This window comes from Camelus bactrianus, unplaced genomic scaffold, assembly GCF_048773025.1.
Source record: "Camelus bactrianus isolate YW-2024 breed Bactrian camel unplaced genomic scaffold, ASM4877302v1 HiC_scaffold_44, whole genome shotgun sequence".
Classification (NCBI taxonomy): domain Eukaryota; kingdom Metazoa; phylum Chordata; class Mammalia; order Artiodactyla; family Camelidae; genus Camelus; species Camelus bactrianus.
Genome location: NW_027413960.1, coordinates 5,956,508 through 5,981,552, shown reverse-complemented (window position 1 = coordinate 5,981,552; position 25,045 = coordinate 5,956,508). Strand labels below are relative to the sequence as shown.

At 45.6% G+C, this 25,045-nt stretch overlaps 1 pseudogene; it reads left to right on the top strand.

Moving 5' to 3' along the window:
- Positions 1-1,885: 1,885 nt before the first annotated feature.
- On the top strand, positions 1,886-23,888 carry LOC141576903 (G patch domain-containing protein 8 pseudogene; annotated as a pseudogene).
- The last annotated feature ends 1,157 nt before the right edge of the window (positions 23,889-25,045 follow it).

Genomic DNA, 25,045 nt, shown 5'->3' with positions numbered 1-25,045 from the left:
CCTTCCACCACTCCCTTTCTGGGCACAGGTCTGATCCTGATTCCTTTTCTTTTTTCTTCCTACACAGTTATGTGAAGACTTTTCCTGTAGCTCCACTTGTATATGATCTTCTACCAGAATTCAGTACATATTTTTTGAGTTCCATGTTCTTCTATTCCACCCTCTTGAAGCCCCTCCGATATGCTTATTTTCTTTCTATTTGTTGCACCAACTACTTAGAGAAAAATGTTGAAATCTCCAGCTATAATTGTGAAATTTTAAATTTATTCCTTCAGTTCTGTCTTCCCTTTGTGTATTTTGAAGCCCTGTTATTAAGTGAATATACATTTAGGATTGTTACATCTTCTGAAAGAAGTAATACAGCCAGCCCTACATTTTTATGATTAGTGTTTTCATGGTATATGTTTTTCTATCCTTTACTTTTAACTCAGGTTTGCTGTGTAGTGTGTTTCTCCAATAAAAAGCAAGTAATTAGGTCTTCCCCACCCCCACACTGGAAATGTCTTTCAGTAATATAATGGCTTTTAGATTTTGTTAGGACTAGATTATAGAACATTCAAATTCAAGAAATTTTGCAATACTGAAGTGAGTTTTCTTTTTTGCCATTTGGATACTGGTGAAGGTATGTAGAAAAAGTTACTTTGAAAATAAATATAAAGTTTCCACTGATGTCTGTTTCTGCATTGGCTGATACTTTCTTCCACTGTAAGAATCTGATTTCTTCTTGCCTTCTGTTGTCAAAAAGAAAACTTAAGAAAATGAAGCTCTACTTGCTTTCTTCCAGCGTCAGTAGTTTAGAACGCAGTGTTCCCTTGTATATTACAGATTAGTGTCTCTAAGGAACATGCCAAGAAATGCAGACACACTGAAACTATGGAACAGCTGGTGTTGTCCTAATGCCATACCCCAGACATCATCTGCTGAACTATTTTCTAAATGCAACTTAATTGTAAAACACAAATAAATGAGTAAAGATGAATCAATGACAAATTCACTTGAAAGTCAATTTTTTCAAGGAAATTACCAGGTTACCATTCTACATAGGTGTGTAGAATGATATCTATATTTAATTATATATGTATTATATATATTCATATAAAACAGATCAGCAAAACATGGCATGTGATAAATACGGCTGAGTTAAGAATGGTTGTTACCGGGCGGGCCCCCGCGGGTGGCTGCCAGCGCTTCCCACAGCTGGCTGGCTGTCTGGCCCGGGGAGCCAGACATGCCGGGTGCAGCCCACCCCGGGATGGAGCCGGGCGCCTAGCCGCCCACAGGAGGAGAGCACGGAGCGGGGCATGAGGCGCGGGGGTGGGCCCGGCCCAGCCCGCCAGGACGGGCCACGGGCACTGGCCCCGGGGCGCCCGGGCTCAGGTGCCCGCCGAGCTAGGACAGAGTGCGCCAGCTCGTGGAGCTAAGGTGCCGGGACGTGCACCGCGCGGGAGGCGGCCGGTGCGGGCTCTGGGCGCCGGCGCAGCGCCTTTTCCCTTCGATGAGTGGCAGGGCGGCTAGCTGGGGGCGCCAGCTGCGCCGCAAACTTGGGGCTGGGCTCAGGCGCCTCTCGGGCAAGGACAATGGAGGCAGACGCGGGACACCAGGGAGAATCTGGCCAGCGCAACGACCCCGAGGAGGGGGCGGTCGGGGGACCGAGACTCTCGGGGTCTGGGCCTTGGGTTTGGACCGGGGCGGGCAGAGAGGAGGTGAAGAAGAGAGACCCAGGTGACAGGCACACGGCCCTCCAGCTCCTCCCGGCGACACGGCACCGCGGGGGAGGGGGCGGTGCTGGACGCGGGAGTCTGGGCTGCCGGCCCCGCAACCGTTGCTGCTGGAAGCCGGGGGGTGGGGGGTGGGTGTGGAGGGAACGGGGCTGTAAGCTGGGGCCATGGCCGGATTTGCCAGACAGAAGCAAGCTGGAGAGGGCACAGAGCAGAGAGGACGAAGAGGGCTGTCGGCGGCTCCAGAAGCCTGGTCCCCTGCTTCCAGATGTTTACTGAGCACCTACTGCGCGCATCTGCCTTCACACCCCTGCCCTTTCACCCGCCGTGATTCCCCCCAGGTCCTCCCCTTCCAGCTCTTCCTTTTCTCCGCTGCTCCGCATACCGCTCCCTCCTCTGACCTCAGGTAATAAGCCTGGGCTTCACCTTTTGTGGGATCTTCCCAAGTGCTGACCTCGCTCCCAGGCGGACCCAGGCTCCGAGGATAGGAAAGGACCGGTGGGCAAAGAGGACCCGAGAGAGCCATGAGCCCCTGTGCTCTGGGCCCTGGCTGCCGCACCAGTGGGTTGGCTCTGGTCTGCCGGGTCTTCCATCAGGATCCCTGACGGCGGGGAAGGGAAACCCCGAGCCTCCTGCTGCGGAAGGCTGTTGGTGCCTAGGCCTAAGCGGGCAGGGCCAGGGCCATGAGAAGGCAAAGGCACCCAGCAGCCAAAAAATTCCAAAAGGTGCGCACCACGATCCATCCAAAGATCCTGCTGGGTGAGAGAAGGGGAATCCCCACTGGGCCCTGAGCTCACTCCACTAGCCCTAGCCCTGCTCACCCGATAGGACTTCTGGCTCGGGTCCCAGCCCTCCGATGGGGGCACTGCCCTGGCTTGGTCCTGATCCAGGCCATGAAGAAACTGAGGAACTTGGAGGGGACTCAGCAGATTCTAGTTTGGAACCCATGTAGTTTCTGGCTGTGCCAATACTAGAAACTCCAATAGCATTGTTCAGGGGATTGGGTCAGCAGGGGTCCAGACCCCTGGGTTTGCCCCCAGGGCAGGCCCGGGGTGGTACCCGCCCACAGCTCTGCCTGTCAGGCGAGCTCCGCAACCCCCACCCTCGGGGCTTGGGGTGGCGACCAGCTTGGGGCAGTGGGGAAGGGGGCCTGGCAGCGAGGACACGCCCCCCCCGCAGAGGGTAGCTGTGAGGCGAGGGGCGCGGAGTGCGTGGTGCCCAGCTTGGCCGCCAGGAGGCGTGGCGCTGGTCCCGTTACTCGGAGTCGCCGCTGCTGCCTCTGCCGCAACGCCAGTGTCCCTGAGCCGCGGGTGATGGTGGCTCTCGCCGCACACACCCCTTCCTCACGTGGGGGTAGCCTGATGCCACTTTCCCTATGAATTATTTATCGCTGGCCTAAAAATACCCCGAACTTCACAGGCCAAGAGTAAGAGGTTCCCTGGGGGTTGGGGGGAATCAGCGGGGAGGGGGGAGTTAGTCTTGGAGGAGGGAGACCTCCGTGCCCGCGTCAGTGGGGTCATGATGGAGAAATGGTTGTCTCCCCTGACACCTGGGTTTGGGTTTTAGCTCAGCCAAAGGGAGGGAGGAAAACCCGACGGTAAAGCAGAGTCCGCTCACTCGGAGGGAAGTGGATCCAGAGGAGCCACCGAGCCTCGGTCCCTCGGCTCCCCCAGAGACAGCGTGGCTGGTGGGTGGGGCCAACTCCTGGGACCAAGGCTTCTGGCCTGGGAGAGGGGGCAGCCATCAGATGTCTGGAGTTTGAGTGTGTGTGCATATCCGTGTGTGGGAGCCTGCCAGAGATTGGGCGAGCACATGGAGATGCTCAGGCGGTTCAAGGTGATGCTGAGGGTCCTGGAAGACTGACCATTGCCATCCTCTCCCTGGACCCTTTTTGGGGCCCGGGTGTTAATAAAATATTAACAGCCCACTTGTGAAAGGGGTGGACCCCAATTGGGTGGGCAGAGGTCTGTAAGACAATAGTCCAGTGTGGGTCGGGGGCATCTTGGGCTGGCAAATAACCTGCCACGGAGCAAAATAAGGGAAACCCTGGCAGAGGAGCTCCCCAACCCAGGAGAAGTGGGGGTGTGGGTTGGGGGGAAGGGCAACCGGCCTAGAGCCAGACCCAGACCCTCTGTCTTCTCACGCATGTTTCCAGAGCCTGGATGAACTAAGGCAGGTGCTCTGTGGGAGAGGGATTGAGGTTGGGCTCTGAAAATTCGGGGATCTGTTGTGCAGACAAGAGAGAGGTGGTGGGAAGAGGACATTCTAGCCTGAGGGAACAGCAGAGCAAAAGCCAAGAGACGAGGGTAGTAGGGTCACCCCTAAGTGACAAGAGTGTGTGGTCCACGGAGGGGAGGACAGTTGGTTGGGGTCAGAGTGTGTGGGGCTCTGTCCATGAGACTCAGTGTCTGGGCTTAATTTGTGGGCACCAGGGAGCACCTGTGCTGTTTGAGGGTTGCAGTGGCCAGAGGAGTGTTTCAGGCCAGTGGGTCCCCCTCTCCTGCCTTTGTGGGAGGTTGGATGCCATGTGGTGCTAACATTCTGGAGTCTACATCTCTTTGAGTCTGCCCATTGCTATTTTAAGTTCAAAGACTTGCCTGATTGGGACCCCTCCCTCCAGAGGCATCCTGAGATCCGTTTCTGTGAGAGGCAAGACCTCCCTCAGCTTCCTCTCCTCAACTCCAGTCCTGGAGGACACGTTCCCATCAGAGAGTCTCGGGGGACAGCGCCCCGTTGGAGCTGAGGGAGGACCTGGGACCTTCATCTACAGCCACGTTTTCCAAAAGAAACCACATGAGAGCTCACGAAGGCACAGTAGAAAAAGTAAAAAGAAAGGTGAAATGAATTCTAAGGCTATATTGTGTTTAACTCTATGTATCTAAAATGTTCTTTTGTCATGTAATCCATATAAAAATATTGAGATATTTTCCTTTTTGAACACTAAGTCTTAAATAGCCAGTGTGTATTTGACACGACACACCACAATTCCGACGAGACACATTTAAGTGCCCGATAGTCACACGTGACTGGAGGCTGCTGTTCTGGGCAGCAGAGATCTGGAGCTCAGAGCTGGGAGGCAGAGGTGGGGGAAGCTTTGGGCTTCCCAGAGGGTGGGGAACCTACAGGGATGGGCAGAGAGGAGCACAGAGAGGCCTTGCAAAGTGTGGAACAAGCACGGCAGTGCCCTTTTCAGGTGTAATTTGAAACCTCTGGTTGGAGCTAGCTGCGGGCACAGCACGCTCAGGCTCGCACACAAGACGCACACGCGCCTCCAGGCTGACATTGGAAGTCAGTGTACGAGGAAATCACACACAGGGGGAGTTGCAAGGGCAGAAAAGTGAGCACAGTATTCCCTCACCAGTCAAAACTCCCGTCTCCTCCTCCTGAATTCAACCAGGCCCGGCCTGGTCGCACTTCCACTCTCCCCTCTTCGGAAGTTTTTTGGGGATGTCATGGAGATGGAGAGGGGGTAAAGCTGTGGCTGATGGCTGGCTGGGAGGGAGAACTGCATGCATGGGCACCACTCACCAGTGTGGCTGTTGGTCCCAGTCCAAAGCCATGATGCTCATTTAGCAGGGATACACATCAGGCCCTTGGGTTATGGTAAAAATCCCCTCCCATCAGTGATGGCCTAGGGAGGCAGCTCATATGTGAGATACCTCAGGGTTTCAGGTCACTCTGAGCTCCGAACAAATCAACTGGGTCACACACCTGCTGTGGAAGAGCGGCTACTAACTGAGGCAATGGGGGGAGGGTAGGGATGTCCAGTGCCCAGGAGGAGGGGGCTCTGAGACAGGCAGGGTTATGCAGAGGAGGTTACTTGGAGATGTTAGGTCCAGTTTAGGATGGAGAATGGTGTGTGTGTGTGTGTGTGTGTGTGTGTGTGTGTGTGTGTGACAGAGCTGCCTGCTTTCCCCTGGCTGTGGGGCTGTCACCTGTAGGATAAGGATGCTGATAAGAGCGGGCACCCCTCACACCATTGTGAAGTAGGTCCTGTGATTGTTGCAGGCAAGAAAACATGGCTCAGAGAGGCTAGGCAACTTCCCCAAGATCACACAATTAGTAAGTGGCAGAACTGGGACTTGAACTCAAGCCTCTCCACACAAATCCATGCACTTGGCACCAGATTAGCATTTGCTGTGTACCTTCCTGGGGCAGAACCCAGATGGATGAGTTTCCAAGCATGGTGTTCACCCATAAAACGGAAGTAATGAGCACCTAGCCTGGCATCTTCTTCCCAGCCCCCACCCTCTGGGCTGCGCTTGGATGCTCAGCTAACCTCTGTCTCTTTTTCTTTGTCTGTCTGTGTCTGTCTGTCTCCCTCTCTCTCTGCCTCTCTTTGAGGAAGGAGGCTCCGCCTCTTCTCTTTCATCCTCTGGATGTGTGCCCCTGTGACGCTGGCCTTCGCCTCCTCTCTGTCTCTCTTTTCTCCTCGTGCCTCTGCCTCCCTCCCCATGCCTACCCTGGTCTCTCTGCAGGACCCTCTGGTGGACATGGTGGGGGGCTCTGTGGCCAGCCGTGCTGCTCACCTCACTCCTTGATGCCTGGGCAGGGCTGGGCCCCGGGCAGGGCGAGCAGGCTGTGACGGTGGCCGTGGTGTTCGGCAGCTCAGGGCCATTGCAGGCCCAGGCCCATACCCGCCTCATCCCCCAGAGCTTCCTGGACCTGCTCCTAGAGATCCAACCACTCACCGTGGGGGTCAACACCACCAACCGCAGCAGTCTTCTCACCCAGATCTGCGGGCTGCTGGGTGCTTCCGGTGTCCAAGGCATCATCTCTGAGGGCAACTTCGGCACTGAGGCTGTGGCCCAGATCCTGGACTTCATCTCCTCCCAGCCCCTCATGCCTATCCTCAGCATCAGTGGGGGCTCTGCCGTGGTCCTCACCCCTAAGTTGCCTGTTCAGAATCATGTCCCCTCATCCCTGGAGCCTGGAGCCAGGCTGGGGCTGGGGGAGTGGGGCTGAGTCTGAGCCAGGGAGACACACTCAGGTCCTGGGAAGCTGGGATTGGGTGGGATCAGCAAGGAGGTGGGGGCTCAGGGAGACACGGGGGAGGGAGGAGAAGGCTGTGGGGATGATGTTCCCATGCTCTAGAGGAGAAACTTCCTGGGCTGCTTTGAAATTCGTGTCTGGATGAGGGCTGGGCAGGTGGCAAACCCACCTTTGGTTCTGGGGGCAACCCTGGCCCACCTTCTCCTTGTTTCTCTGGCCTTCCTTGGTCAGGCTTCAGATCCAGGGCAAAGGGCCAGGCTGGGACCTGAATTAGATGACTGGCAGGGGAGGGCGTTCTGGGACAGGCACTGCCTGAGGCCTGGGGGCGGCAGGCCCTCGCAGAGCTGGCCGTCCTGTGGGGAGAAAGTTCCAAACACATTCCTGCCCTCACAGCTGGGATAAGCCTCCTGAAGGAAGAACACAGGATGCCGTGCCACAAGGGAGTCTAATGGGGCCCCCTGTGGTTTGGTGGTTGATAAAAGTGCCTTAAGAAATATGTCTAAGCTGAGACCTGGGGGGTGAGGGAGGGTTGATAAGGTGTGTTGATAAGGTGGTGGGGGGCTCCAGGTAGAGGGGGCAGGTGGCAGGTGATGCGAATGCCCAGCGGTGGGAAGGAGCTTGGGGTTTCTGAGGGACAGAGAGAAGCCTGCAGAAGGTGGTGGGGTCCCAACCACACAGGAAAATATTTGGATTTTACCCTAAGTAACTGCGGAGCTGAGGAAGCTTTTGAGGGGAGAGACTGATCTGATTTGCATTTCTTTTATGATTATTTTTTATTGTAGGGAATTTTGAGCAGACACAAAAGTAGACAATTATAATAATCCCATGTGCCCCTGGCTAAGCACGCCTCACCCTTACCCCCACCCACTTCCCCTCGTCTGTATTATTTTGAAGCAAAGCCCAGACATATTTATATCATCCATAAATACTTCAGTACACATATCTAGATGATAGGGCTTTAAAAATAAAACCACCATACATCATCACATTTAAAAAATAATAAAAATTCCTTATCCTCATTTACAAAAAGGATGTTTTTTATATTTTTGAAAGGGTGTTCAAAATAAAGAAATCAAAGAATATACCTGAAAAGCCACTGATAGGGATCAAAGAATACATCCATAAGTTAAAATTACATATTTTAATATAACAAAAATTGTGTCAATTACCTGCTCATAGTTTAAATGTAGAATTTCTGGCATTTCTTTTGGCTTTGTATCAAGCATGTAATCTCCTGTAAAGAGAAATTGTAAAATTGCCTTTTAGAAATGTTTTCTTTCTAATTACGAAGGTAATATATTTTAATGATAAATTATAGCAACATGCGACATACAAAAGTGACTCCTCAATCCCATTCAGAGAAAATCAATGTTAACTGTTAGTCACAGTCTCACATAAATTTTTCCAGTGTACATCCTACAATGCTTTGGAATTTTTTCTTACCCTTTACAATATATTTGAGCATCTTGCCATGTCACTACAATAAAGCTCTAAAAGGTTTAACCAAGTTTCATCAACAAGTATAAACATTATCTTCACACTTTTCCAAGAACAAGCGTTACCACTCTTCTAAATGTCTGCCATTCTTAGACATAAACAAACTTCTCCTTACATTAAAAAAACTGATATCTTAGCGATTACCTGTGGAGAGAGGGAAGGAGGAGGGGCAACACAGGGGTACGGAACTGAAAGATACAAACAATGATATACTGTATAGCACTTGGAATTATAACCATTATCTTGTAATAATTTTTAACAGAGGATAATCTATAAAAATACTGAATCACTATACTGTATATCTAAAACTAATATAATATTGTAAAGCAACTATACTTCAAAAAGTTTAATAGTTTTTATACATGTACTTTTATTGGTATCACCTTTTAATTAATTAATTAATTAATTTTATTTAAGTATAGTCAGTTTACACTGTGTCAATTTCTGGTGTATAGCATAATGTGCCAGTCATACATATACATACATATATTAATTTTCATATTTTTTATTATAGATTACTACAAGATATTGAATATAGTTCCCTGTGCTGTACAGAAGAAACCTGTTCATCTATTTTATATATAGTAGTTAATATTTCCAAAGCACAAACTCCCAATTTATCACTTCCCACCTCCTATCCCCCAGTAACCATAAGTTTGTCATCTATGTCTGTAAGTCTGTTTCTGTTTTGTAAATAAGTTCATTTGTGTCTTTTTTCTTTTTTTAGATTCCACATATGAGTGATATCATATGGTATTTTTCTTTCTTTTTCTGGCTTACTTCACTTAGAATAACGACCTCCAAGTCCACTGATATTGCAAATTGCATTATTTTATTATTTTTTATGGCTGAGTAGTATTCCATTGTACAAATACATCACAGCTTCTTTTTCTAGTCATCTGTTGATGGACATTTAAGTTGTTTCCATGTCTTAGCTATTGTATATAGTGCTGCTATGAACATTGGAGTGCACATATCTTTTAAAATCAGAGTTCCCTCTGGATATATGCTGAGTGGGATTGCTGGATCATAGGGTAAGTCTATGTTTAGTTTTTTGAGGAATCTCCATACTGTTTTCCATAATGGCAGCAGCAAACTACATTCCCACCAACAGTGTAGGAGGGTTCCCTTTTCTCCACATTCTCTCTAGCATTTATCATTTGTGGATCACATTTTTAATACATATATGACTTTTAGTGTATGTGGCACCTTTTAAACATATGTAGCACTATTTTAATATATGAAGTACCTTTTTAATCTATGTTTTGCCTTTTTAACTATGTATTAACTATATACACTTTTTTCTTTGAATCACTTGCCTATACAAGTTTTACTCTTTTCTTGTTGAATTATAAAAGTTATTTTTCTATTAGACGAATTAGAACATTTCCTGTTATATGTGTGGTAAATATTTATTTTCCCCATTTTTTGCCTATTTTCACCATTCAGAAATAATTAGTTTTAATACAGTCAGTTCTCCTATAATGGCTTCTGGGTTGGATGTCATGTTTAGAAAGATATTCACCTTTTCAGAGTCTACAAACATTTCCAAATGCATTCTTCATGTAATTTTATGTTTGCTTTTTTTAATGTTTAAATCTTTAACTTACCTGGAATTTATTTTGATATAAACAGTAACATATGGAACCAACTTCTCATCCAGCCTCCCAAGTCACTAACATGTTGATGAAACTGTTAATATAATCTTTATTTTCTAATTTAATATAAACTTCTAAAGACTGCATCAAGTATTCTCTTAATCTTTCCAACTCTGATAATGAAAGAATTCCTATGAGCATCAATATATTATTATTTATGCTTTTAATTAGAACTTTAAGAGCAAAATCTAGTAGTAATTTTATTCCACCATAGGCACAGGAACTCTAAAAGCACTAAATTAATTGATTCACAGAAATATATAGCCCTAACAGCATTAAATTAACTGATTCATAGAATTATATAGCCCTAAAAGCATTAAACTAATTGATTCATAGAAATATATATGATATACATACACACACACACACACACACACACACACACACACACACACTTAACAAATATGTTTGTGTCCTTATCATACATGGCACATTATATATTTATATGTTGAGGTTTTAATACATTTAACTGAAAATTATGTTTTGAGTAAGTTTTATACATTATTTATTCAAATGATTGAGAGCATATTTGCTATACTTGTATCCTGTATTTCATTAAAGTTCTGTATTGATCCTGATAACAGACTGTAGTATATGCTTTCCTAACACTTTAGAAGGGTCAAGATGCAGAACACTATATTATTCAATATTAAAATGACTCTAGAAAGGCTATCATTGATTAAAAACTTAAGTGCTAAGAATAGAATAATTTTGGAAAAAAATCCAGTTAAGAACTCCTCTTTTTCTGATGTCAGAAAACCTCTATGGACAAGAGAATAGCCTAGTTGATAGAGGTAGCCTCTTCAATGGACCTCAATCATCCCCATCTCCTGACAGTCATACCTTTTTATAACCCCCTTCCCTTGAGTGTGGATTGGACTCCCTTCTAGTGAATAAAATGACAGAATTAATGAGATACCACTTGCAAAATAAGAATACAAACTATTGTGGCTTTGGGCATGGTGCTCCCTCATTTGCTCCCTCTGAGGAATGCCAGCTGCCATATTTTGAGCTGTCCTGGAGAGACCTGCATGGAAAGGAGCTGAAGGAGGCCTCTGGGCACAGTGAGGAACTGAGGACCTCAATCCAACAACCTGTGAGGAGCTGAATCCTGCCAATAACCACATAAGCTTGAAAGCAGATCCTCCTGAGTTGGGCTGGAGATGAGACTGCATCCTAGCTGACACACTGAATGCAACTTCATGAGAGAGAGAGAGACCTTAAGCCAGAATCACTCACCTGCACCCAGCTTCCTGACCTACATGAGATAACAAAGGTTCATTATTTTAAGCAACCAAATTTTCAGCTGATATGTTATGCAGCAATAGATATCTATATTTTTAGGAAAACTTATAATAGAGAGTTAGATTTTTTACAAGACTGAGTTTGAGTTTCTAAGGGAGCAGCTTTCAGCTTCAGATATCTAAGTAAATCATCGCTTACGGATGCTGCTTTATCTCGCTTATCTAACCTTTCTATCACAATTGGTCAACAACACTATTTCAATCAAAAATATTGAGAATCTATTCTGTGTTTAGTAACAGGTTAAAGCAAATAACTTGTTTGGAAATGCCTGTTCCCTTAAAGAAGCTAATAATCCAGTTGGGCAAAGAATATACAGGAAACAGAGATTAAGATAATGATAAAGTATAATAAAGTGTAAAATGTAATAAATGCCTTAAGCACCGAATGAGTTTGAAAAGAGATGTTGATAAATCCTGTAGCACTTAGAAATATCCTTTGGAGAGGATCATATCTAAACCAGATTCAGAAAAATGGACAGAACTTGCCAAGGTAGTGAGAGAAGCAGCATTCTCTGAGGGAGAACAAGTGATGGAATAAACACACATAAGAAACATCGTGCCATATGGACAGATTATAAGAAGGTTTATACATAAGATTATGTTGCAGAGTGGTGGGAAATATGGCTGGATGGGCAAACTTGATCAGATTATAGAAAATCATAAATAATACATTAATAAGTTTGGCTATTTGTGAAAAATCATAAGGGATCTTTATGCTTTTAATAAAGCAGACAAGTGAAGGATGAAATTGGTGCTTAGGAAGGTAACAATGGTACATAAGCTAATTTGGAGAGGAGAGGAAACAAAAGAGTCTGCAGTAAACCCTGCTGTGAAGCACCAGCACACAGAGAGAGGAAAGGATTTCAGAGAAAGGATCCATCAGACTTTGCTACTAATGGGATATTCTAGACAAAGAGAAATCAAGGAACAAAAACCTGCAGCTAGCTACATTAAGCCAAAAATGGAAGAGAAGGCTTGGCAGAAGCCCCAGGTGAGCATTTGGAAAAAAGGAGAGACAGTCAACTCTGAACAAAATTAAAATGTTTCCACACTGACCTCCTTTTATTGTATTTGTTTTCAAAAGATGAACATAAGTTATCTTTTGAAAAGTCAGACAGCACCACCATCTCAATAACTATTTTCCTGACTGTGACACACAGTGCTAGTCTCACCATCACACAGACTGGCCTGCGTGGTTAAAGTCACGCTGCACATTCTAGTTTGTGCTATGCTTTTTTACTTTGTCTTCCTACCCATTTTCTGCTTTCCACCTTCACCTCCTCCTCACCTTATTACTGAGATCCCCCAGCGCTTCCTAGGTACCCCAGCTTGCCGTGTTCCTCTCCCCACGCTAGAGCCTCCAACAAGCTGAGCCCAGCTCTGGCCCTGCTCTAACACTCTAGGAACAGAAATTTCCAAATTAAAATTCACTCCTCCTCTAACCTTTGCCAGCCAAAATCCCCATTCCCTGTGGTTCCTCAGCTAGGTGCTAGGGAAGCAATTAATTTTACAGTCTTTTGCAATCTTTCTTCTATTGTTTGCTTATTAATGCAAAAGTATCTCTGGTTTCTCCAGAGAACTGGAGTAAGCTCAAGAGGAGAAAATCCACAGAGCTTAGAAAATTAAACCATTTGTTCTGGCAGGATTGGCCTTGAATAAAGTTCACTTTTGGTGAGGCCGAGTTTTCAGAATCTCTTTCCTCACATCATGCTGGCTCGCTCCTCCCCCCTCCCATTAGGATCATACTACTCTCACGACGTCCCTGGCAGCTGAGCCCCCTCATTAAGGATGTTCAGGCCTCTTTAGGTACCCCGGATCTGGATAGCCTTCATTGATTTTTCTTTTTCCCTAATTAAAAAAATTCTCTATTATGTGTCCTATTTCCTCAGGACTTTGCTAGCTAGATAAATTCAATATACCAAGTTACTTTCTTTTCAAGAAAAATACCATGTTAACGTTTTCATTGTAAAGTACGTTTATGTAGTCGCACTGACTGTATTGCTGACACCTTCAAATAAGCTGTCCGCAGTACATAAGTCAGTGCTTGCTGGATAAGAAAAAAGGGAGAGGAGAAGAAAAAGAAAAGTATAGGAATTTAAAATATACTAAAAACACTTTTGAGGGGTGGAGAGGAAAAGGGGATATATTTTTGAGATTTTTAAAAATCTGACAAGAAGTTGTCCAGATAGAGACAGCTCGTTATCTCACCTTTCTGAGCTCATCTCATCTGTAAATGATGAGGCATTACAACTGACAATGCTTTTATTTCCACTCCAGTCCTACCCTTTTCTACCATTAGTTCCTCCACTCAGACACCCTCTGCCTCTGCTCATGGGTCTCTGCCACTACGTGTTCTTTAGTTATGGGAACTAACAGCAAATGAGCTCATTTTCTCACCGGGCAGTGTATACAAAGACAAGTAGAGTGATGGCATTAACTAGCAGGGTGGAGGGCAGTTAGGTGGCATCAGCCTCTGACAGCACAGAGAGCAGAGCTAGAAAGCAGTTAGCAGCTGTGGCATGGCGGCATGATTTCGGTTAGTGCTGTCCAGTAGGAATATAATGCAAACCACAAATGCGAGTCTATGTGTAACTTTAAATTTTTAGTAGCCACATTAAAAAAAGTAAAAAGAAACAGGTGAAATTAATAAATAACATTTTATTTAGCCTAGTATATTATAAATATTTAATTTCAACACATAATCATTTTAAATAATTATTGATATTTTATATTCTTTTTTGTGTGGGCTAAATCTTTGAAATCCAGGGTGTATTTTACACTTCGAGAACATCTCAGTTCACCCTGGCAATATTTCAAGCGCTCAATATCCACCCGTGGCTAGTGACTGCTATACTGGACAGTGCATGTTTAGGTGACTATGGTCACGATATGAGAACAAAAAAAGTAGGGCAGACAGTGGTTGGATAATGGAAGAGATGAATAGGAAACTGGGCTCAAAAATACACATTTTCTATATAGAGTAGGCATTCAAAAATCTGTTAATATTTGACTACATGTGAACTACTGTTTCCTGTTTGGTCTCAACCAGACCACCCTAAACATTGCACTTAACATGTTATGTACTCCACGTAAGAAACTAAGATAAATTAAGCAGCCTACCATAGTAAACCCAAACTGTCCTGCTTAGCTCCCAAGACTCTTGAGTTTAGCTGCAGCCTACTAAAACAGTCTCCATCCCTAAAACAGTGTGACACACAGCTAACAACCACAGGCAAATTGTACTCCTTCACCATTCTTCCAAATACGTCTTACATGTTTTCACCTCTAGCTTGAGCTTAAAATAGTTTCCACCTACCAAAACATTCTTTCTGCTTCTTTGTAAGGGTTTAGAGTCTAACTGTATCACACAACTGACAGCAAGGCTCATGTTCCCCATTAAGCCTCCTCCTGCTCTTCGCCGACTCCTCATACTCATCTACAGACAAGCTTCTCAAAGCCACCCTCACTTGAGCCTTCATTTACTCGCCTCTTAGATGCTCTTCACTCACCGCTGCATTTCTGGCCCGTCAGTGTGCTGACGCTGCTTCTGTGACGGTCACAGTAACCTCCACGTTGCCAAATCATGTGGAAAGTACTCTCCAGTATTCAGGACCCTTTCTTGTCCCTTCTCACACGCTCCTTCTCCTGGCTTCACTATGTCACCCTCTCCTGGCTTTTCTCCTGTCTTAGTGGTTACTCCTCCCCTCACTTCTCTATCCTGTGACCCATGCAGTTCAGTGGAGGCAACCTTGCCCCCAAAGGAGCAAAAAATGCTTCTTGGAAGGTGGGGGGAAATTATCTCAGATATTATAATGGTTTGTGGCCTTCAAAGGGTCACAGTACATGAAGAGACAAACAGTGTATCTGTGGTGTTAAAATTTCCTGGAGTGCATGATTAGGACACAAATGTCTACAAAGGCTCCTTGGGGAACAATGAAAAAAAAGGTGAGAAACACTGCTTTACCCAAATCTTGGCATGCTGGGAAGCTTCAGGGGACAATCCTGGACCCACTTCTGTTCTCTCTCTATACTTCCTCTCTTCATGATCTCACCAATTTCCAAAGATTTAAATACTATTTTTATATGAATGACTCCTAAATTCTTATCTTGAATTTCAGTGTCCCCTGGAACTCATGGTCTCTCAACAACAAAATTTTCCAAGTATTTTGTTTTCTTAATTTGTCCTTTACCTTCTTGCCTAAATTAAATTTGTCCTTTGATGATACTCCCACCCTCTCTAGTGAAAGCTCTTTTCTCTCATACATTCTTACCAGTGAGCCTGGAGGTAGATCAGGTATCTATTGCTCCTCATTGTCATTCCTTCTCCCTCTTCTCCCTGAAATGCCGAGTTGCAATACCCGTGCCATCATCTAATACTACCCATTATCCACCCGCCTGACTATAGTCCTCCACCAACTTCTGACTGGTCTTGAGATGTTCTCACTGAATCTCCTCATTTCCAGCTCTCTTTCTGTCACAAACCTTGCCATAAATTTCAGTAATTTCAATATTCATAGAGATAACTCATCTGATACCCTGGCCTTTGTTAATTGACATCTTCTCCAACAAAAATCTTCTATTTCACCTTATCTCAGATCTTATGGTCACATGGGTTTGTTATTATCAGGTTCCAAAAATTCTTCAGCTCTATCAGAGCCTACCATCCATTAACCCAATCACATCTTCCTTCCACATATTTATAGCCTTATTGTCTCTTAATGCAACTTAAATTCTATGGCTCATGTTTATAATCACTCTCTACACATATCTTCAATTTTGTAGACTCTTCAACGTGCTCACTTGGCAAAAACCCAGCTCTGGTTAAATCCCGCTATTCAGACCTGCCCTTGTGCAGCGGAATGTGACTGGAGAAGCCCTGCTGGCTGGTCTCACCAACCTCACAGGTGATGCTGAGGAATCGTCCTGCACCTCCCTCCTCACTCGTCTGTGTTACACCTTCCTTCCCATCCTCAACAGCTCCTCCTTCATCCTCACTCTCAGCTGATCGTCTGGTTTCCCATTTCACTGAGAGAAAAAAAACCAGTCAAAAGACCTTCCAAAAAGCTACCACAACCACCATCTACCCACTTACCTGCATCTATTTTTAATACATCTTATCTTCCCTCCTGTTGCTAAGGATGAACTAGCTGTACTACCTAAGACTAATTCTTCTATTCGTCTCAAGTACTCTTGTCAATTCCTTACCTTTCTCTTTTTAAAAACAGCTTTATTGTAATACAATTCACATACCATATAATTAACCCATTTAAAGTATCAATGTTTTTAAAGTATATTAACAGGATTGTGAAATTAACATGATCTAATTTTAAAAATTTGTCTCCCCAACTAAAAGAAATTCTATACCTATTAGCAGTCAGTCTCTACTTCCCTCCTACCTCCCCCAGTTCTAAGCAACCACTGACCTACTCTCTGTCTGTATACATTTGCCCGTTCTGGACACTTCGTATAAATGGAATCACATAATATGTGGTCTTCTGTGACTTGGCTTCTTTGACTTATCATACCTTTAAAGCTTTTCCATACCTTAGCATGTATCAGTACATCCCTTTTTAAGGCTGAATAATGACTCAGCGTATGGCTACACCATGTTTGCTTACCCATTCATAAATTCATGGATAGCTGGGCTGTTTCTATGTTTTGGCTATTATGAATAATGTTGCTATGAATATTTCAGTACAGGTTTTTGTATGGACATGTATTTTTACTTCTCTTGGGTGAAACTGTAGGTTCCTATGGTAATTCTGTATTTACCTTTTTTTTAACATTTTTTATTGATTTATAATCATTTTACAATGTTGTGTCAAATTCAAGTGTTCAGCACAATTTATCAGTTATTCATGGACATATACACACTCATTGTCACATTTTTTTCTCTGTGAGTTATCATAACATTTTGTGTATATTTCCCTGTGCTATACAGTGTAGTCTATTCTACAATTTTGAAATCCCAGTCTATCCCTTCCCATCCTCCACCCCCCTGGTAACCACAAGTCTGTATTCTCTGTGAGTCTATTTCTGTCCTTTATTTATGCTTTGTTTTTGTTTGTTTGCTTTTGTTTTTTTTTTTTAGATTCCACATATGAGCAATCTCATATGGTATTTTTCTTTCTCTTTCTGGCTTACTTCGCTTAGAATGACATTCTCCAGGAGCATCCATGGTGCTGCAAATGGCATTATGTTGTCAGTTTTTAAGGCTGAGTAGTATTCCATTGTATAAATATACCACATCTTCTTTATCCAGTCACCTGTTGATGGACATTTAGGCTGTTTCCATGTTTTGGCTTGTATTTACCTTTTTAAGGAACTGATAAATCATTTCCCACAGTGGCTGCACTGTGTTACATTACTGCTGGCTATGTCTGAGGGCTTCTGATTTTCTCTTGTGCCCATTCTAGTCAGGTACTCATCCCACGTACTTGTCAAGGTTACTGATTACTTCCCTACAGCTCGATCAATGGTCATTTTTTCAGTCTTCATCCTGCAAAACCTATTAGCAGCGTCTGATTCAGCTAATCTCTCACTTTTCTTTGAAACTCTTCATTTAGATTCTAGGCAATCAGTCTCCTGTTTGTCCTCGACAGAGCTGAACACCCCTATACTTCCTCTTCTTCAGCTTCTAATCACTGGCATGTCCCAGATTCAGTCCACTCATCTCCTCCCTCCTCTATCTACATTTATTCTATTCGTGATCTCACTCAGTCTAACTACCACTACAAAACTGGTGAGCACAGAAACAGAACATGTCCATCAACACAGGAAGTCTTATTGTACAGTGATGATTTACACTTCTTTTCTGAACTCTACACCCCGCTGCCTCCCTGGTATCTTCACTTGGATGTCAGTAAACATCTCAAAACCAAGCTCCTCAGGTTCCTCCCTAAACATGTTCCTTCCATTTTTTTCCTGTTTCAATTGATATTAACTCCAACTTTCTGGTTGTTCAAACCAAAAACTACAGGGTAACTAACCCTTGACTTCACTCACACTGCACATTCAACTGATCAGCAAATTCCGTCAGCCCTGTATCCAGAATCTGAGCACAGTTTATAATCTCCACTTCTACCACCCTGTTTGAAGAACCACCATCTTTTGCCAGTGTAACAGCTTCCTGACTGATCTCCCTGCTTCTGTCTTTACCCCCTACCAACTTCTATTTTCAACATAACAGCCAGAGAATTCTAGTGAAACTCAAAGTCAGATCATGTCAATCCTCTGTCCAAAATCCTTGAATGGCTTCCCAGATCACTCACAGCAAAAGTCAAAGTTGCTACAATAGCCTAGAGCCCTATATGATATTACACTATTACCTCACTAATTTCATCTCCTAATACCTTCCCTTGGCATAGTCCTTGGCAGTCATACTGGCTGTTCCTCAAAAGCACCAAGCATATTTCAGCCTTCTCCATGAAATGTAATTCAGAAATCACAAAGTTTAAGAATCACCAAGAGGGGAGCAAGGGGCAGGTGTCATGGGAGGGAAGGAGTGAACCGGAGAACATCATCCTGAGAGGAGTGAAGGCGGCAAGAGGGCAGACTGCTTCTCCCACTTCAACAAGGACCAAGATTTTCAGGGTAATCACTTTGATCAGTATGAAGAAAGACATTTGGAAATTGAACAAGCATCACTTGACAAGCCTATAGAACTGGAGAGTATTAGACATCACTTACTCCAGACACATGGGTGGAAGCTGGGCCAGGCATTGGGGAAAATCTCTTCAGGGGAAAACTGATCCCATTCTGATTGTTGTCAAGTATGATGTCATGGGCATGGGTTTGCATGGAAATGGAGCTTGCTTATGCTGAAGATGCTGCGGTACGGCACCGTGTCCTAGAAGTGGAAAAAGAAGACACAGAAGAACTGAGACATAAGTACAGGGATTATTGTGACAAAGAAAAGGCTATTGCCAAAGCATTGGAAGATCTCAGAGCCAGCTTTTACTGTGAACTCCGTGATAAGCAATATCAGAAACACCAGGAATTTGACAACCATATCAACTCCTATGGTCATGCACACAAGCAGAGATGGAAGGATCTTAAGCAGAGAGAGTTTGCTTGAAATGTATCTTCAAAATCCCGCAAGGATGAGGGGAAACAGGAGAAAGCCCTATGGTGGCTCCATGAGCTGGCAGAGCAAAGAAAACAAGCTGAATGTGCACCTGGAAGTGGCCCGCTACTTGCGGCCTGGGATCTGAATTCTCCACAGATAAAGGAGGCCCTTTCACTGCAATACAAATCACTAATACCACTGGACTGGCACAGGCTCACTGGCTAGCCTCTCAAGGCATCAGCTTTGGCATTAAGAATAATCTGGGGACCCCACTGCAAAAACTGGGGCTGTCATTTTCCTTTGCCAAGAAGGGTCCTGTCAAACTTGAATCAATAGCATCAGTTTTCAGTGACCAGGCAGAGGAAGGGGCCTCTGAAGATGGAACAAAAGCTGCTGAGAAGGCTTCTGACTAAGGACTTCAGAAGGTGGGAGACTCTGATGGTAGCAGTAATCTTGATGGTAAAAAAGAGGATGAACACCCTCAGGATGGAGGGTCCCTTGTCTCAACATTATCTAAGTTAAAAAGAATGAAGTAAGAAGAAGGAGCTGGGGCTGCAGAGCCAGAATACTACCACTACATCCCCCCAGCACAGTGTGAAGTAAAACCTAATCTTCCTTTCCTACTCTTCATGACAGCCAGTGAACAAAGGGAAGGTGATAATAGTACACACCCAAAGAATCCCCCAGAGAGCAAAACAAGTAGTTCTCCCAAGCCTAAGGGCTGCGTCAAGCTGGCAGCAAGCCAAGGATTAGAAAAGACCGACGGAAACCAGTGTGGCTGAGCCCTCAGAGCGTAGGAGCAAAGCTGAGACAAAGACGACCTCAGGAGGGGATGAAAGTGAACAAAGCTTAGAAAGTCAGTCAGAAGGATTCAGAGAGTCTAACCCTTCTAAAGAACCCCCTCAGGCCCCTCCACCAGGGAAAGAAAGCCGGGAGGGGCCTAAACATCCTACTGGTCCCTTCTTTCCAGTTTTGAGCAAAGATGAAAGCACTGCCCTCCACTGGCCATCAGAACTATTAATTTTCACGAAGGCAGAACCCTCCATTTCATACAGTTGTAACTCTTTGTACTTTGACTTTAAGCTTTCAAAGAACAACGATGCCAGAGCTAAAGGGACAGAAAAGCCAAAGGACATAGGAGGCTCCTCAAAGGACCGTCTCCAAGGCTGTGATCCTGGTGAGCCAAATAAAAGCAAGGAAGAGGGGGATAATGTAGAGCATTCTTCAGGAGGTGGATTGGATGCCCCTGCTTCAGGGTCTGCCTGTAGCAGCCTGAATAAGCAAGAATCCAGAGGCAGCCATGGGTCAGAGACAGAAGACACATGGAGAAGCCTTCCTAGCAAGAAAGAATGATCTGGTAAGTCCCACAGACACAAAACGAAAAAGCAACACAAAAAATCCAGCAAACACAAATGGAAACACAAAGCTGACCCAGAAGAGAAAAGCTCTAAGGCAGAGTCTGGGGAGCAGTCTAAGAAGCGCAGGAAATGAAAACAAAAGAAAAATAAGTCATCAGCCCCAGAAGCTTCTGAGCCGGGGCCTAAACCAGAACAGCTGGGAGTGGTAGCCCTGCACCACCACGAAGACGCGGCGAGCTCAGGACGGTTCCCAGCGGAGACCCCTTCTAGCTGAAGAAGGAAATAGCGGCAAGAAGGATGAAGTTGGGGCCGGTGGCACCTCCCAAGATCACGGTGAGAGGAAACACAAAGATGAGCCTCCAGCTTCATCCTGCCAGCGAGGAGCTAGCACCAAACGGAGCAGCCGCTCCAGCCATCGGAGTCGACCCAGCAAAGGAGATGAGGATAGTGATGGTGCTTCGTCACGCCGGCTGCACCTGAAGTCCCCACCCCAGTACAGTGAGGAGGAGGGAGGAGGGGGGAGCAGGGGGTGGAGGAGCCGGGCAGCGAGCACTACCGCAGCCGCTCACGGCCTGGTCGGCGCCGCTCCTCACACCGCTCCTCCCCGGCCTTCTTACTCAAGTAGCTCAGACGCGTCTTCAGACCAGAGCTGCCAGAGTAGGCCTCGCAGTTCCTCTGGTGACAGCTACAGTGGCTATAGTGACCGATCACCAAGGCACTCCAATAGCTCCCATGACTCGGATGACTCAGACTACGCCAATTCCAAGCACCGGTCCAAAGCGCACAAATACTCATCTTCTTGTGATGACCACAGCCCCAGCTGCGGCCAGTCCCGGTGCCTGTCTCAGAGTCGCACGAAGGGGCGATCGAGGTCCCACAGCCGGCGGCGGAGCCGGAGCTGCAGCAGGGGCCGCGGCCGCACACCTGGAGCCCCTCCCAGAGGTCAGGCTCCAGGAAGGGATCATGGGGTCACGAGAGCCCCGAGGACAGGCGGTCTGGTTGTCGAGACTTCATTCGCTTTAAAATCTACCGCTCCCGGTCGCCCCACTGTTTTCGATCGGGTTGGGGAGAAGGCCCCGGGGAGAAGAAGAAGATGGCAGAGGGGAAGGCCCACCTTCCCAGAACAGCAACATCGGTGCAGGAAGAGGGTCAGAAGGTGACTGCAGCCCTGAAGACAAGAACTGTCACTGCCAAACTACTGGAGAAGATTCAGTCGAGGAAAGTGGAGAGGAAACCCAGTGTGAGTGAGGAGATGCTGGCCACCCCTAGTAAAGCTGGCTGAAGCTCAAGGACCCTCCACAAGGTCAGTTTGGGCCCAAGCTCCCACCTTCTCTTAGCAGTAAGCCTGTTCTTCCACCAATAGGAAAGCTCCCAGCTTCCTGAAAGCCTAGCCCCAAGAAATGTGAAGAGTCTGGCTGAGAAAGGGGGAAGAGCAAGAACAGTCAGAGACAGGAGAAGGGCCTCCAGGGAGCAGAGGTGCCCCATCTGGACATCAGCTCCCCTCAGAGGAAACAGCCAGCCCCTTATCAGACCTGCCCCCAGAAGAGCCAGAGTCTGAAGAAGCCACTGCTAATCACCCTGTGGCTCCGCTAGGCTCCCCAGTGCACTCTGACTGCTATCCTGGGGACCCAACCATCACCCATAACTTCTCCCTGACGCCAGTGCTGGGGACACCCTCGAGTCCTCGGAGAGTGGCAGCCAACCAGGCCCTGTGGAACCCGGCTTGCTGCCTACAGCGTCAGACCTGGAGCACTTCCCCAGTTATGCACCTCCGGGGTCGGGGGGAAGCCTAGGACTGACTCAGCTGATGGACCGAGGTGCTTCCCTAGCCCCCCAGGGGCTGGAGAATCACAGCAAGCTCCAGCAGGCCGCACAGCACACACCCAGAGCAGCTGCTGGCCCAGCGAGCAAATGCCTGCCCAGCCTCTGCTGCCCCGGCCCAGCCGCTCCAGCCTGGCAGCCCGTCCACACTCAGCAGCCAGCCACAGCCTCTGCCACCTCCGGCACAGCCGCTCAGCCTGTGTCTTACAGCATCACGCCGCAGCAGCTGCCGCCGCCATCGGCATCCACCCCTACCCTCACCCCAGCCCTTGCCCCAGTACATCATACTCCCCATCCTCACCTGATCCTCATTTCCTTGTCCCACCTTACTCACGCAATCATCCCTGGCCACCCTGCCACCTTTCTCACTAGCCATCCCATCCACATCTTTCCCGCCACAGCGGTCCATCCTGGGCCTTTCACCTTCCACCCCGTCCCACCTGCTGCCCTCTACCTGGCCCTGCTTGCCTCGTGGCCTGCCGCAGCAGCTGCCACCACCCTCACCTTCACCCACTGCTTCGCCCCATCTTCTCAGGTCAGGACCTGCAACACCACCCCAGCCAGGGCACATGAGCTGAGGGATAGAAGTCCAGGTAGGGCCAGGGAAGGTGGCCCATAACTCTTCCTTTGGGAGTGTTGAGCCATTAATACCAGCAAGTAAAAGCTGGGATGGGCTGTCTGACAGCCAAAGAATTGAATTATGACTTGCAGGGGTGGTTTTAGATTTGAGGTTTGCTTTGGGTTTACTCTAAAGGGTTCACTCTAAAATCTACTGCTATCCCCAAAAGGGATTTTGTTCCCTTTCCCCTTTCTGTTTGCCCCTCCCTCGCCTGTGTTCCTAAGCTACAGCGCACCAGGAAGTGCTACCCGCCCCTCTGCAGCAACACCGCCCAACTGTCAAGTTGAAATATTCCCCTCCTCCATCTACTTTTTATACTCTGCACTTCTAGCTATAAATTTTAAAACATTTTTCTCCTTTCTGGCTGGTGGGTTGTCTATCTTGTCCTGTCTTCTCAGTGTCTTTGACCTTGGTGACCTTATTTATCCAGAGTGAGTTGGAAAGGGGGTCTGACCTGGAATTAGATGCCACTCAGGCTGTCATTCGATCCACTTCCCACACAAAGAGTCACACATTTGGCACTGTTGTCCTCGTGTCCGTCACCCCAGAAGAGACACCTGCATATCCCAGAAAAGAAGATCGTGTCATGAATAGAAGCTCTGCAGGACAGAGTTGCCCACGTGCTTCCCCAGAGAGGAGCTCGTGTGTCCAGCGGTTGTATTTTCTTCTGTCACGTTGTTGCCTTCTTAATTTACAGGATTTTTTAATGTAAACAATCGCACTGAACTCTATAAACATAAATGCTGCTTTTTGTAGTTCATATAAAAAGATTCCATATTTGTAGTATACTGCAATCATATTTTTTACATCCAGCTCTTTAAGTGATCCTTGTTCTGGTGGCTTTATGTAAATATGTTTGCCCTAGTTAAATTAAGAAACTTTAAAGGTTATAAACTGAAAACAAAAAAATAAATTATTTGTTTTCTGCTAGATGCAAAAAAGAAAGAAGAAAAAGAAAGAAAGAAAGAAAGAAAGAAAGAAAGAAAGAAAGAAAGAAAGAAAGAAAGAAAGAAAGAAAGAAAGAAAGAAAGAAAGAAAGAAAGGAAGGAAGGAAGGAAGAAAGAAAGAAAGAAAGAAAGAAAGAAAAGAAAAGAAAGAAAAGAAAAAAGAAAGAAAGAAAGAAAAGAAAAGAAAGAAAAGAAAAAAGAAAAAAGGAAGGAAGGTAGGAAAGTAGGAAGGAAGGAAGGGAGAAAGAAAAAAGAATCACCACCAAGCTAGACTAAAAAGGTTATAAACAGAAATTCTATTTCCAGATATCTAGGTATTCAAAATAGTCAACAGTTAACTATGAGTTTCCCTGGCTGGTGAATGGGATTAAATGATATTACTTACATAAAGAAAAAGGTCTTTGAAAAGATGCAATCTTAATTACTTCACTAGACCTACGTCTCACAAAAAATCAGTTAGCTAGTTGTCTGGAATGGCACAGACAAACTAATCAACTAAAGAGATTTTTTTAAATAAAAATTTAATTACTAAAAAAGCTGTAAATATGGATTAAGATTTCCTATTTGGTAACAGTATTAACATAAAAATTTTTATTTGCTAAATCATAAAATATTTCAGTGTGATATATAACTACCTGCTCCGTAAACAAGTTCTACTCAATGCAGCTGGTCTGCAAACTGTGCATTACTGGTCTGTTTTGAAATAAGAAGCTTTTGTAAGAATGCAATTTAATATACTGTTTCCTTCATCAAGAAAATTTTGCTCTGAAAAAATTTCAGATGGACTAAACAGTGTGCTTACTAATTTAAATGCTCTACATTCTAATACAAGCCTCTGTCTCACTGCAGACTAGTAACTAGCATTTTATAGACAGGCAGAGATCAGTGAATTATATTTAGTGTAGCACTGTTCTAAAGTGCTTCCCGGGTTTTAATTCAAGTCTACTGAATATTTTTAAACACTTTCTGCATGAAGTGTTAGAGTTTCTGTGCCATTTTCCATTCTGCAATTTATTGGAATTAATACATATCTTGTTACTTTCCAGATGTCACCAGTCTCCAT